Below are 16,212 nucleotides of genomic sequence, written 5' to 3'. Positions count from 1 at the left end.
TTAAAGATAAGTAGACTTTTAATAGGCTTGTTGTTTAAAAAAGAGTGCTCAGCAGTTAAGAAAATACATCTGACAATTAGAACTAAAAACCTTGTGGTGCTGTTTGTGGTATTTTGTCTGCCAAACTGTGTTGTGAGTATGCTTAAGCTTTCAGATTTAGAAGATACCTGAATTACCAAATCTCCCCACACTTGTTATATGAACTGAGCCCAAAAGATGGAAAGTTCCAGGAAGGGTTAAAAGAAGATTCCCCTGAGAAGCTCCCAAGCCTCGACTATCCTGGGAGGCTGCCACCTGGAGCTGCTTATCTGCAAGTCCTTGGAGAGAAACAGAAGTTAATTCTTCAAAGGCCAACAGCCAGCTGAGAGACACCCGCCCCCCTTTCTCTTAACTTTACTGGTGAAGTGTATAAATTTCTTGGGTTTTTCATAATAAAGTGTCATTGGCTCAAGAAGCCTTTGTCCACTTCAGGTTTCTTTTCCAAAACGTCGTAACTAAAAAACTTGAGGAATTCATAGAGGGAAAGAAACCGCTGCAGATAAGGATCTGCAGAACGCCGCCTGCCTTTTGACCCATCTTTCTGAGGCCCCCCGACCGCTAGTGGACTTGCCCCCCACAGAACTGAGCTAGTCGGTAACAGCCCATCAGCTACTACCCTGCCCAGCCTGGAGGAGAGTAGAGAGAACCTGCTTACTGTTTCCCATTGGAGACCTTGGGAACAAAGACACAGCCAGGCTCGCTATTTTTCCAGCCTAACCCAGAGGAGGCTGCAGAGAGCCAGCCTTAGGGGCCTACGGGCCCCTAACTTTTACCTACATCCATCCAAGAACAACCAGTGAAAAGGAAATGGAACTGACCCACATTATAAAATTATATGGTGTTTCCAGCTAAAGCAGGCTGCTGAGATGGACACAAACAGGTAATACACTCCAGTGTTTTCTCTCATGTATATTTATATTATGTCATTTTCAAATAATAAACACCAACTGAATGTATCTGTGGGTTGTAGTATGATGGTTAGACAACTCTATATACTGTGGGATGACTAACTTTTCCTAATTAATGTATCTCTCAGCTCAATGCGCCCTGACTTTGACCACCATGGACTCTGACAGACCGCAGCTAGAGTGACATGCTCCAACTCATGACTTTGGGCTGAGCTACACGATCACCGCTGGGCAGCAGCTGCCGTCCTCCTGTGGAGCTCTCCACTCTGCACCCTGAGTTCTACCAGGAACAAACATAATGCTCTAAGGTGGACCTCTCGGCCCTGGGCGTCCTCCCCAACTATTTTCTCACAAACTTCCTTTCCTCAAGACACCACCTTGAGGAGCTGAAGGAGCAGGCCCTGCAGAGAGATACAAGGTGTCCACTCACCTTTCCACTGATGCAGAAAACATCATTGATTGGATGTTCACTTTACATGAGATCTGTCTGGGGCGCCACTGACTGAGCCTGGGTGAGTATTCACCAATTCTTCATGAGCCATTCCCGAAACACCTGATCATGCATTGCCGGGGTACAACCCACACCAGATTGGCTACCTAGGTCTAAAAGTATAATTGATACCCAATGGCCACATAGCAGATAGTGCAAATTGGGTGATCCAGGGTGCACTCGAGGTTAGGCAGGGGCATCAGAGCCTTGGGCCACCTCCATCCCCACAGACACTTCTGACTTCACTCTCCCCCCTACCTAGAGAGCCAGTGAGCTTGCCCTTCCCACCTCCCCTTCTTGCTCTCTGAGAATTACCTGGCCAGGAAGGGCACAGAATCAAGGCAAAAAGAGGGCAGGGGACACAGCCTGCCTGCCACTTCCCTAAACAGTCTGTAGGAGGGTAGAGACAGGCTGCCTGTCATTCCCCTGCCCAGCCTGGAGGAGAGTAGAGAGAACCTGCCTGCTGTTACCCAGTAGAGACTTTTGGAGCAAAGCTACAGCCATGCCCCCTCCTTCCTCCAGCCCCACCCAGAGGAGACTGCAGAAAGCCTGCCTGTCATTCTGCTGCACAGCTCTGAGGAGAGGAGACAAAGCCTGCCTGCTATTCCTCTGTGAGGCCGCGATGAAAGCACCATACTCCCAACATGGTCTTGAGTCCCAGATATAGCCTGTTTTTCCAGGAGCTATTGGCACAAAAAGACTCCCCTTCTATCATGCCACCCTACTGTGGACCTGTAGCCACCACCATGGACAACAATCCAGGCTGGAAGCAGGTACAACAGAAAATTGTGACCCAGATCTTCATGTCCTTAAGGACTGGCTTTGGATCCACTCAATTAGCTCCAACGCAAGGGGAGCACAAGTGCCCTGTATTATATACTTACAAGGTGTGTCCAGTAAAGGCAGCAGCCGAGATGGACACCACAGGTAATGCACTCCAGCATTGTATTATACATAGAATTGTATCATGTCATTTCAATTGATCAGTCATAATTGTGTGCATCTCTGGGTTTAGTGTGATGCTTTGATAACTCTGTACACTGTGGGATGACTAACTTCTAATGATCAAAGCTCTCAGCTCCCTGGGCTCTGACTTTGACTACAGTGGACCTGAATGATACCAGCGACAGTGAGATGCTCCAACACATCACTTGGGCAGAGCTCTAAGATGAGCGCTGGGCAGCAGCTGCAGTCCTCCTGTGGGGCTCTCCACTCTGCTCCCTGAGCTCTACCAGAACCAGGCATAATGCTCCAAGATGGACTCCTGGCACCTGGGCTTCCTCCTCCAATGTTGGCTCACAAACTCCCTCCCTGCTGAAGCAGCAAGCTCTGCCGGGAACTATGGGGTGCTCGTTCTCCTTTCCACCAATGCACAAAACATCACTGATCGCATGTTCACTGTAGTAGAGCAGACCCAGAAGCCATCAGCCGAACCCATATGAGCTGAATATTAAGTATTCTGTACTTACAAGGTGTCTCCAGCGAAAGCAAGCTGCTGAGGTGGATACCAAGCATGTAATGCACTCTAGCATTTTCTTTCATATATGCTCTATCATGTCACTTTCAGTGTTAACTCACAATTGGATGCTTTTCTGGGTTGTTGTGTGATGGATAGACAACTCTGTCACTGTGGGATGACTAACTTCTTCTAATTATCCTATTTCTCAGTTCCCTGGGCCCTCCCTTTGACCACAGTGGACTCTGACAGACAGCAGCTAGAGCGAGATTCTCCAACTCATTGACTTTGGGCTGAGTCACAAGATCAGCGCTGGGCAGCAGCTGCAGTCCTCCTGCGGTGCTCTCCACTTTGTATCCCGAGTTCTTCAGCCTAATGCTCTGAGATGGACATCTGGGCCTGGGCATCCACTCCTACAATTTGCTCACAAACTCTCTTTCTTCAAGGCACTACCTTTGTGGAACTGAAGGAGCAGGCCTTCCTTGCAGGGAGCTACGAGGTGCCCGCTCGTCTTTCCCTTTGCACAAACCGTCATCTATCTGATGCTCACTGGAGACCTGAACCAGAGGCCATTGACTAAACCCACCCAGCATGCCTGTGGCTGAGCCAGGGTGAGTATTCCTCAAGTCCTCCTGAGCTGCTTTGACACACCTGAACCATGGGATCTTGAGGGTCATATGTCACCTGGAATACAAACCACACTGGACCTGGCTCTGTGTCCAAAGAATATTTGACCTTGTAATGGCCACTTACCAGATGTTGCCAATGGGGTGACCGAGATGCACTCCAGGTTAGGTGGGAACATCAGGGTGTTGGACCATCTCCCTACCCACAGATACTTCTGCCATCAGTGTCTCCCAAAGTGGAGAGTCAATAAGAATTCCCTTCCTACCTCTCTGTTCTGCTCTGTGAGCATTCTCTGGCCACAGAGTGCACAGAGTCATGGCAGAATGGGGCAGGAGACACAGCCTGTCTACTGTTCCCCTGTGCAGTCTGCAGGAAGGTATAGACAGCCCACCACCCACTCCCCTGCCCAACAGCAAAAAAGAATGCCAGCTTTACTTTTCATGAAATATCACTTTGAACTCACAAGTACCTCAGGAGCTTCATTCTGACACTGTGGGGCGGGCACAACTACTCAGGGCTACATGCTCCCCTGACAGCCTGTTCTACGTGAGTTTCTATGAGTCTTGCCTTCATTTCAGGAGCATTATGTCAAGAATTTGGTCTTTTAGTAACTCTGGCCTCCTTTAGAAATGCATTTTCATAACACCCAAAATTATGAGAGATCATTAAGACAATTTATTTCAAGCCAGACATGGTGGTACATATTTCTTTTTCCAGTACTTGGGGAAACTGAGACAGGAGGATCAAAGGCACCAAGACAGCCTCAGAGAGTAGTAAGACTTTCACCAACCTAGAAAGATCCTGTTTCGAAAGTTAAAAAGGAAAATAAAATAGGGCTGTAAGTGTAGCCCACAGATAGAATGCCCCTAGGTTCCATCCCCGATCAACAAACCAAATAAAACAAAAGTTAATCACAACAATTCTCACAAAACCCATTACAAATGACAGCATAGAAAAATATCTTAGACAGTGTCTCAAAATACAGCTCTACAAGGTACCCTTAAACTGGCAAGAAGTATTTTAAAAGGTCAAATTTGAAACTAAAGAACGTTACATAAGCTGCTATGGTGGCACATGCTTGTAATTTTAGTACTTGGGAGGCTGAGACAGGAGGATCATGGGTTCTTGGCCAGCCTCAGCTATTTAGTGAGGATCTCCAGAACTTAGTGAGACTTTTTTTTTTTTCAAAATAAAGAATAAAAATAGGGCTGTGATTATAGCTCAGAGGTAGAATGTCCCTGGATTCACACGACAGAAAGGAAAGAATCTGTTACACTCACGTCATTAAAAAGGCCATCTTGAGACTCAACATGGAAAGGGCATTGTCAGACACCGTGCAGCCTCATTTGGCAATGTTGGGGCTGGAGTCAAGGCGGGCACGGATAGTTATTGATTAGTAGGGAAAGGCTGGCCTTACAGACAGGCTGGAGCCCACACAGCTAGGCAAAGGCAGAGGGCCAGGCCCTGGGTACCTCTGCCTGAAGAGAATCTGCTAAAGGGTGCCTCAGAGCCTGGAGGGAGCCAAGTGGATCCCAAGCAAAGGGTGGAGCAGCTGGCCAGGGAGCACAAGTGTGGGCTGAAACAGAGAAATACCAGAGGTGGAGAGTGGAGACACATGAGTGTGGGCAATCTATGGTGGGCCCTGGGGCCCAAATGAGCCCAAGTGATGGGTGGGAGAGGCCAATAGGAGGGGCCGGGCTGCAGGGCGGGGCCTACCTCCTGGGAGGCAATAGCTGGTAATAGAAGCCATTTGGGGATGTGGTGGGGCGGGGTAGAGAAGACCAGGTGGAGCCAACTGGACAGAGGAGCCGGTGGGCGGGGCTATAGGGTGGGGCGGAGCCCTTGGGGCTTGAGGTCTCCATAGGGAGGGACTAAGCCAAAGGGAACCAGTTGGAAAGTGAAGTGAGGAGCAGCTGGGGTGGTGATGAGTGGGAGGGGCTAAGTGGAGAGAGTCTCACAGGCAAGTGGTCCTCCCTGGTATGAGGAGCAGTTGAGCGGAGCTGGAGGTGAGGCAGAGCCCAGAGGGGCCAGTAGGAACCAGGGGGAGGGCAGGGCCAATGAGAGACTCACCTGTTGGCAGAGCAGAGGGGTTCTGAGCAGAGCTGGTTTAGTGGCCAATGGCGCCTACTGGTAGGAGGAGCATCTGGTGCAGAGCTGAGGGGGAGGAAGAGTTGAGCAGTGGGCAGGGACTGAGCAATTGGGACTGAGCTAAGTAGTGGGTGGAGCTGAGCAGTGGGCAGGGCTGAGCAATTGGCAGGCCTGAGCTGTTGGGATGGAGATAAGCAGTAGGTGGACCTAAATAGTGGGCGGGGTTAAGCAGTTGGAATGGAGCTCAGTATTTGGTGGGAGCTGAGCAGTGGGCAGAGCTCAGCAGGGGACAGTGCTGAACTGTTGGGGTGGAGTTGGACAGTGGTCAGAGCTATGCAGTTGGTGAAACAAAGCAGGGAGCAGAGCTGAGCAGTGGGCGGGGCTGAGTAGTTGGGAAGGAGTTAAGCAGTGGGCGGGGCTGAGCTGTGCACAGTGCTGAGTGGTTGGGATGGAGTTGGCCAGTGGGCAAAGCTAAGCAGTTGGTGAAGGTGAACAGGGGACGGGGCTGAACTGTTGGGAAGAACCTTAGCAGTGGGCAGAGCTGAGCTGTGGGCAGAGCTGAACAATGGGCAGGACTGAACAATGGCAGGATTGAGTGTTGAGTGGTTGGGACTGAGCTAAGAAGTAATCAGAGCTGAGCTGAATAGAGGGCAGAGCTGAGCAGCAGGCGGGGCTAAGCCATTGGGATAGAGCTCAACATTGGGTGGGAGCTGAGGGGTGGAGCCAAGCTAAACTTTAGACAGAGCTAAGCATAGGATGGCACTGAACTTTGGGCAGAGCTTAGTGGTGGGCAGAGCTGAACACTGGGTGGGGCTGGGACAGCACAGGCTGGAGATCACCCAGGCAGAGGTGGCTTCAGAAACCCTGTCAGACATCTCATGGACCAGGTCCTTTAACACTACAGGACAGCAGGGCCCCTGGGCTCCCCAGGCCCAGATGTAACTTCAAACTTTTTCTCAGGGCTTCAGTTTCCCCATTTACATATGGGGACAGGGGAGGCAGTGGAAGAGGCCTGCTCATGACCTCCATCCACCTCATCACTGAGGTCAAGAAATCTGCTGCTCACCCTTGTAATCCCTGTGCTTGGGAGGCGGAGACAGGAGGATCGTGCAGGTTTGAAGCCAGCCTCGCTGGCTTCAGAGACCCTGTTTCCAAATAAAAGATATATATTAAATAGGTCTGGAAGTGTAGCCCGGAAATAGAAGGGCTTCCAGGAACCCTAGTACTACAAAAAAAGAAAGAAAGAAAGAAAGGAAGAAAAAGAATTCTGCTGCTCTCAGGTGGAGCGGGCACTGGTCCCCCTGAGTCCCCTGGGGGACACTGACCCTGGGACAAGTGCTGAGAATGTTGCTTTGGGGACTTGGCCTTTCCCATGCCCTCTGTAGCCTGCTATGTTGACAATGTCACCTGGGGGCGCAGCGAGGGGACGTGTGTGAGCAGCTGACTCTGCTGGACCTTGGTGGATCCCACTGTCCCCGTATTGATGTCCTGGGGTGGCAGAAGAGGAGCAATGGAGAGGGAACCTCGGGAGCCTCCAGCCCTGGTAAAGGGGGAAACAGACCAGGGACTCTCGGGCTGTCGCGAAGCTAAGTCCACCTGCCTCATTTAGTTGCTGAGGCTGGTCTTGAACCTGTAATTCTCCTATCTCTGCCTCACAAGTACTGGAATTGCAGGCATGTGCTACCATGCCCCACTCCATATAGTGTGCGTGTGCGTGTATGTGCAAAGTACTGGGGATGGAACCCAGTGCCATGCTACTTCCAAGCCACACGTCCAAGGACTTTTTTCTTTTTTTTGTTTTTTTCTTCTGTTTCTTTTTTTCCCCTGTGGCTCTGGAAATTGAACCCAGAGGCATTCTATCTCAGAGCTACACAACCAGACCAATTTTATTTTTATTTGGAAACAGGGTCTTGCTATGTTGGTGAGAGTCTCAGTACTTGCTGAGGCTGTCTTCAATCAGCAATTCTCCTGCCTCTGCCTCCCAAGTACTGAGATTAGTCATGTGCCATAATGCCCCACTTTGTTTAGATTTTTATGAAAAAATATCTCGTGTGTGTGTGTGTGTGTGTGTGTGTGTGTGTGTGTGTTTGTTACTATGAATTAAATCCAGGGGCATTCAACCTCTGAGCTATACCCCCAGGTCGATTTTTTATTCTTTATTTTGAAACACGATCTCACTAAGTTGTAGAGGGCCTCAATTAGTAGCTGACGTTGGCCTTGAGCCTGTGAATCTCCTGTCTTAGCCTCCCAAGTACTGGGATTACAAGGATGCACCACCATGCCTGGCCTTCTCTATGTATTGTGTGTGTGTGTGTGTGTGTGTGTGTGTGTGTGTGTGTGTTGTGTCCATGAACCCAAGTAGATCATTCTGCTTTTGATCTGCACACCCAGCACCTTTCAGTTTTTATTTTGAAACTGTGTCTTGCTCCGTTGCCCAGGCTGGCCTCAAATGTGCACTATTCCTGTCAAATTTTCAACACCTGGCTCCAGACCCTCCCTCTGCTCTAGGTGTGGTTTTAACTTCTTTGAGGTGCTAAGCTCACATTAGACAGCAGAGGGAGCCATAACGCTACTTAAATATTTGCTCCCCCCCATGTGTTCACTGACTTGGTTATTGGAACTTTATAAGCAGCCTGTATTTTCAGATATCATATATATTAGATGACTAATTTCTAGAATATACAAGGAACTTTGAAAACTCCACTAAAAACAATGCAAAATATCCGGCAAGACAGTAAATTGTACTGAACGCACACTGCCTGACTTGAAACACAAATGGCCAATAGATGTGAGTGAATGCTCAACATCATTAACAATTGGGGAAATGCAAACCCAAACCATCTTGAGATTCATTCATCTGGCTGCAGTTAGAAGGCCAATCCTCAAAATACAGACAATAATCAGTTTCTCATTTTCACCAGTCCCAAGGGGTCAGCAGGACCTTCAGCTGGTCTTCATCCAGCTACCTGGTCACCACAGTCACCATCACGCAAGGGATGACCACCAGCAGTGACACCGGGCTCAGTGTGATCCAGGCGTATGATGCCAAAACCCGCAGCATTCTGGTGAGAGGAAGGTGAGAACCCGGGTTGTGAGGCCAGGGCTGCGACTCAGCTGCCCCGGTCACCAGCCCTCAGGCCACACCAGTCTACTTTCTGTGTTCGAGCCTGTGCCCAGGGTTGGGGGCACATGATGAAGAGGGTTTCAGCCCCAGTCCTGGCCTTTAAGACCCCACCGCCCCGATGCAGAGGTGGAGACAGGCCCAGAAGGGCAGCACCCCAGAGCAGAAGGTTCAGGAGGGGTGCCCAGAGCACAAAAGATGCAAGAGAATCATAGAGCAGTTCAGAAAGCCCAGCCTCAGCCCCAGAGATACGATCTTCCAGCTGCAGGGTCACTGAGCGCTGGATTGAATATTCACAGTGAGAGAGGACCCAGGGCTTCCAGAGACCAGCCAGGCTCCTGGGTACACAATAGCAGATGTCTGAGTGCTCCCCTGTTTCCCAGGTTATCACCCTCTGGGTGGGGTGCCAGCCCAGCCTCACCAACCCCTGTTCTGCAATGGAGCCGGCCATGGGGAAGCTCATCTGTATCCACCACCCAGGTTGACCCTAATGCCGGTCTACTCCAGAACCCAGCTCGGCCTGTCCTATTCCTGCTGTAGCAGAGCAAGCTGGTGGTGAGTTTGGGGTGCTCTCAGGGACAGAGGGATGTCGTACCCTTGACAGCCAGCCCTGGGAGTTGCGGCTTTTACTCATCTAACCAAGCCTGGAGAGGAGGGATGGCAAGCCAGAGTGCAGCTAGCGCAGAAGATCCTGACTTACAATGGTCCACTTAACAGTCAACAGAAAGAAAGAAAAAGAGAAATAAAGAAAGAAAGAAAGAAAGAAAGAAAGAAAGAAAGAGGGAAAGAAAGAGATAGAGAGAAAAGTTTGGAGCCCAACCTGAAGGCATACTCATGTAATAATCCCAGTACTTGGGAGGCCAAGACAGGAGGATCATAGATTTGTGGACATCCTCAGCAACATAGTAAGGCATTCAATGGCCCAGTGCAACTCTCTTTTCAAATAGAAAATAAAATAGAGCTGATTGCATATTCCAGAATAAGAAGGACCCTGGGTTCCCTCTCTAACACACACACACACACACACACACACACACACACACACACACACTGAATGAAACTGAGTCTAAGCTACTAATTGCCACACTAAAAATTGCCATGTCTGGTCTCAAACCTTGAACCTCCCACTCACCCTCTCAAGGACCCAGTTAACAGATATGTGCCACCCTCTATGGCTAAAATATCCCTTTTGCATAGGAGAACATTTGTATTAAGAGAACAGAAGTTTACATGTTTCTAGAGTGCCAAAAAAGTGGTACAATTTGATGCATTGACGAGTAATGACTTCTATTAGCACCCTGAAACACCAAGAGAGACCGCAGAAAATATGGCCCTAGTCACCCAACAGTTTCCAAGTTTTGTGGACCACACACCAGTGTATCAGTGAAACAAGTACACGAAGTATCTATGTTTAGTAATTTCATGTAAGTGTCCAAAGCTAAGGTATGTTGCAATTTCTGTGCTACATCATCATCATCATCATCATCATTATTATTATTATTATTAATTATTATTTATTATTATACTGGAGATTGAACCCAGGGGCATTCTACCTCTACACTCCATTCCCAGCCCTATTTGTTTTTTCTGAAATAGGATTTTGCCAAGTTGCTGACAGCATCCCTAAGTTGCTGAGGCTGACTTCAAACCTGCAATCCTCCTGTCTTCAACCTCCCAAGCACTGGTATTATAGGTGTGTGCCACCATACCAAGCCTTCATAAATTTTCTTAGAAGACATATTTTAAGCCAGGCATAGTGTACATACCTATAATTCCAATACTTGGGAAGCTGAGCCAGGAGGATCACAGGTTCCAGGGAAGCCTCAGGAACTTAGCCAGACCCTCAGCAACTTAATAAGGTCCTGTTTCAAAGTAGAATATATAGGACTAGCAGTGTAGTTCAAAACTGGAATGCCACTGGTTCAGTCCCTAGTGCCAAACACACACACACACACACACACACACACACACACACACACACACACACACGGAGAGAGAGAGAAAGAAGAGAGAGAGAGGGAAAAAAAAAAAGAAAGAAATGAATGAAAGGTAAAGTAACATGGATGTGAAACAGGTCCCATTTGCAGAGGCCACCTCAGGACAAAGGAAAGGCCACCTGGGCACATCAGGAAAACAAGACACACAGGGAGGAAAATATGTCATGGAGAAATCTGAGCAATCCTTGATTAGAGGGGAGAGTGGAGGCTGGGACTGTCTGAGGAAGGACATCCCGGTCAAGATGCCCTTATTAGGTGAATCAAGGAGGCAGACACGGAGGATGCCCTGCATTCTGCAATTTCTGAATGGATGGGCAGTCCTGTGACAGAGGGGTCATCAGATGGGACAAGAGATCTGGTGTGGTGGCCACACCTGCAATCCTAGTACTTGGGAAGGTGAGACAGGAGGATCGCATGGTTGAGGCCAGGCTCAGGAAATTAGCAAGACCATGTTGAAATAAAACGTCAAAAGGACTGGGGTGCAGCGCAGAGAAGATGCTCCTGGATTTAGTCCCCATTGACAGAGACATAAGAGAGTATGAAAAAAATGAGAATGGGTATTTTAAAATGAAAGACAATGTAGGGAAAAAGATTAGTGTACAGCAATATTAATATTTCTTCCCCAAAGTATTAGAAATGGTATTTCCAGGTCTTTTTTTTTTTTTTTTTTGGTGGTACTGGGGTTCCTGGAAGCCCTTCTACCTCCGGGCTACACTCCCAGACCTATTTTTACATTTTTATTTGGAAACAGGGTCTACTAAGCCAGCGCGGGTGGCTGGCTTCGAACCTGAGCGATCCTCCTGTCTCTGCCTCCCACGCGCGGGGATTACAAGCGTGCACCACCACGCCCGCCTTTTCCAGGTCTTTTGAAGCCAAGCATGGGACACAACTATCATTCCTTGTTTTTTAAATCATTGAATGTATTCGCAAAGTTATCACTGACTGTTCTTCTCTATCTCTCCTCTCCTCCCTCCCTCCCTCTCTCTCTCTCGCTCTTGCTCTCCCTTTCGCTCTCACTCTTGCTCTCTCTCTCTCTCTCTCTCCCCCCTCCTCTCTTCCCTTTCTCTCATCTCGTGGTACTGAGGATTAAACCCAAGCTGATTTCACTTCTGTAATTCTAGACTTTTTTCTTTTCTTTTGTTTTGTTTGTTTGTTTATTTATTATTTATTTATTTATTTTTGGTAGTACTGGGGGTGGAACACAGGGGCTTTCTACATCTGGGCTATACTCTTAGATCTATTTTATATTTTATTTGGAAAAAGGATCTCACTAAGTTGCTTAGAGCCTCACTAAGTAGCCGAGGCTGGCTTTGAACCTGTGCGATCCTCCTGTCTCTGCCTCCCAAGCGCCTTTATTTATTTATTTATTTATTTATTTATTTATTTATTTATTTATTTTTGGTGGTACTGGGGTTTCTGGAAACCCTTCTACCTCCAGGCTACACTCCCAGACCTCTTTTATATTTGTTTTAAATTTGGAAACAGGGTCTCAAGCCAGCAAGACTGGCTTCCAACCAGCATGATTCTCCTGTCTCTGCCTCCCAAGCGTGTGTCCTCATGCCAAGCGACCATTTATTTTTAAAATGGAACATGGTCTTCCTGAATTAATGCATATCAATACGAGCTCGGTTTGATTAGTGAAGGCAACAAACAAATCTGAGTATGTTTAATAGAACTGTTGGAATGAAATTAATTTATCCATGCTTTGATTATATGCGAAGGTTGATGATGCTTAAAATCTCTAGATAACACCTACATGTGGCCTGAGGACTAATATGGCCAGCCGGTGACAGACATTTAATTCACAACCATAAGTGCACACCTGGAGTCAGGGGATATTTCCTATAAAACATGTACGAATTTTAATATCTGAAAGTTACAGAACTAGATATTCAAAGAAAATGTCCTATATTGAAGAGGAGTGGTGATAGTGGACATCCTTGTCTTGTTCCCAATTTTAGGGGAAATTCTTGCTGTTTTTCCCCATTCAGTATAATGTTGGCTTGGGGTTTGTTGTGTATTGCCTTAATGATGTTGAGGTATGTTCCTTTCATTCCAATTTTCTGTAGTGTTTTTAACATGAATGGGTGTTAAGGATTTTGTCGAAAGCTTTTTCAGCGTCTATTGCTATGATGATATAGTTATTATTCTTGATTCTATTTATGTGGTGGATGACACGTATTGATTTGCATATATTGAACCAATCTTGTTTTTCCGGGATGAAACCAACTTGGTCATGGTGTATTATTCTCTTGATATGGTTTTGAATGCATATGGCTAGTATTTTGTTTAGAATTTTGCATCTATGTTCATTAAAGATATTTGTCTGTAGTTTTCCTTTCTTGAGGTATCTTTATTTGGTTTGGGGATTAATGTGATACTGGCCTCATAGAAGGAATTTGGGAGAGTTCCATCTCTTTTGATTTCCTGGAATAAGTTATGCAGTATTGGTATTAGTTCTTTACTGAAGGTTTTGTAAAATTCATTTGGAAATCCATCTGGGCCTGGGCTTTTCTTTGATGGAAGAATTTTTATTGCCATTCCTATTTCATTGTTTTCTATTGGTTGGTTTAGGCTTGCTATGTCCTCTTGGTTCAGTTTAGGTAGGTTAACTGTGTTTAGGAATCTATCGATTTCTTCCATGTTTTCTTGTCTATTGGAGTATAAATTTTTAAAGTAGTTTCTGATATTCCTTTGAATTTCTTGACTATATGTGGTGATGTCTCCTTTTTCATTTCTGATTTTAGTAATTTGCACTGATTCTCTTTCTTTTGGTTAGGTTGGCCAGGGGTTTATCAATTCTATTAACCTTTTCAACAAAACCTCCAAAGCTCAGGAAATTAAAGCAAGAATCAACAAGTGGGATAGCATCAAACTAAAAAGCTTCTTATCATCAAAGGAAACCATCAAGAACCTAAAGAGGAAGCCTACAGAATGGGAGAAGATCTTTACCAGTCACCACTTCGATAGGGGGCTAATATCCAGAATATACAAAGAGCTCAAAAGACTGTGTACTAGCAAAACAAACAACCCAATCAAGAAATGGGAAATCAAATTGAATAGACACTTTACAAAAGAAGAGATAAAAAAAGGCCAATAGATTCATGAAAAGAGGAACTCCAGATAATGGAAGGGAAATCTCAGCAAAGTTTGAATGGAAAACTAAGAGGAAGGAGGCTGAACTTGATTGATGAGCGGCTATTTCCAAATAGGTGTAAAAGTATGAATAAAGCAAGGTTTGCCTGGGTATTAAGTATCGGCAGGGGGGAAGTGAAATGAGGCGGGGATACAGGGCACCAAATACAGATTAAATGTATAGCATTTACTTTCAATTAAAAAAAAAGTCCTCATTGCCCTAAACAGAATCCAATCCTTTGCACTGGGCACAAACTCTTAGAGCTGGATGTCTCTTCCGCAGCTGCCGAGACCTCACTAATGAGCCCCATCTTCCTCCTTCCTCCGCCCAGGACTCCAGGCTCTTTGTGATGCTGCACCATGGATGCAGAGGCACTCACCCAGACGGATGAGGTGGGAGGACTCTGAGCACCTGAGATGAACCTGCAGATTCACAGAAAGTGTGACTTAAACTCATCTCTCTGCAGGCCTGTGCTTTTATTGTCTGGGAAATGATGAAAAGCCCCCTGGGGAGCCCAGTCCAAAGGGTCCTCAGTGAGCATGTGACCCCCACACAAGGACCATATGAGACTGATAAGCCGGAACCCTGATGTTAAGCAGAGACCCTGACGACTTCCTTATTTCTCAGAATTCTGTCCTTCAAGGATGACTAGCTTGATATTTTCCCTGAATCATGCCATGATTGTTTTGCTGTTTCCTGTGATTAATCATTTCTTACAATGTTTTGGTAAAAACCTTAATATAAAAAAGACACTGGTGGAGTTAGGAGTGATATCTCTTTCCTGCCCACTCCAACTCAGATGCTCTCTTTTTAAATAACAAATTTCTCTAAAATTATTCTGGCTCTGCTATCATTCATTCAAGAAAGAAAGAGACTTCTACCCTTAGTCCCCTTTTTCTGTGGTACTGGGGGTGGAAGCCAGAGACTTTCTACCTCCAGGCTATTCTTCTAGACCTATTTTATACTTTATTTGGAAACAGGGTCTCAATAAGTTGCTGAGAGCCTCACTAAGTAGCTAAGGCTGGATTCGAACTGTGCATTCCCCCTTTCTCAGCCTCCCTAGTCTGGAATTACAAGTTTGCATCACCACGCCTGGCTTATTTGTTATTTTGAAGCAGGATCTCACTAAAGATTAGAGGTCCTAAGTTCCCGAGGCTGGTCATGAACCTGAAATCCTCCTATCTCAGCCTCCAAAATACTGCAATTACAGACATGTGCCACCATGTATAGCCTATTTATTTTTGTTCTATGAAAGATTATCACCAAAGATTTATTGTTACTGTATTAGAGCTATAGACATCCCATTCCACACATACACACACACACACACACACACACAAAGAGAGAGAGAGAGAGAGAGAGAGAGAGAGAGAGAGAGAGAGAGAGAGAGATTGTCCCCAAATTACAGAACTTATATAAGTTGCTACCATCCTTTTTTTGCAGCCTAATTGTTATCTTTGCTTATACCAGCATAAAATATGTGTGTGAAAGCACAATGTTTCTTATGTTTCTTTCCAAGTTCAGTTCTCAAGACTGTGGCCTTCTAAGTTTCAATAGTTTTACTTTTGTTACCAAATTCATCTATAGGCTAGTTTGTTTATATTTAACAAACAATCACTTATTTTTCCATCATTAGAGGAGAAGAGGATTATGATATCTCCTGAAGAATACACAGTATTCTTTATGGTGTTGCCTCTTTTGGAAATGACTGGTTCTTCTCATATTTCAAAAGCCAATACTTTTCTTCAGCAAGTCACTCATTATTAAAATGAACTATAGCCTGGCAGGCTATATTTCCCAAAGATACTTGCAAAAACATCTCCCATCTCCATAGCTGTTCCTATTTCTAAAATTTAACAGACTATTAATAGGATATTTCATTTAAAAAGTCAGATCTTTAAGCATTAGAATTTCTTTGCCTACTAATAAAAGCATCAATTATATTATTTTTTCTTAATGTAAAGTCGAAGTTTAAAGCACTCTATTTTTGCCTTTATACAAAATAATAGGAATGGCCTAGGAAGATTTGAGAAAGCTCTGATTATTAATATATTTCAAAAATAATTGTGTCAAAATGGCGGCAGACCTGGAGAGAGAAAGGCTTGGCTTTGGTCAGGAAGCAAACAGCTATTGAAACTCTTGTTGTGAGCCTTAGTGATGTGGCAATGGATAATTTCATTCAATGCCTTGTCCTAAAGCAGAGAAAGCATTTGAAGGGTTAAACAACAACATTTGCATCACTGTCCTGCTCCACAGGCAGGCAGAAGCTGACTTTTCAGCATAAGACAATTTTAAAATCTCAAAGTTATAGACCCACAGATAAGTAAAAGAATTAACAAAGAACCCTTTA

This window comes from Muscardinus avellanarius (genome assembly GCF_963383645.1).
Source record: "Muscardinus avellanarius genome assembly, contig: SCAFFOLD_42, whole genome shotgun sequence".
NCBI classification, from domain to species: domain Eukaryota; kingdom Metazoa; phylum Chordata; class Mammalia; order Rodentia; family Gliridae; genus Muscardinus; species Muscardinus avellanarius.
Note: the sequence above shows the minus strand (reverse complement) of the source record.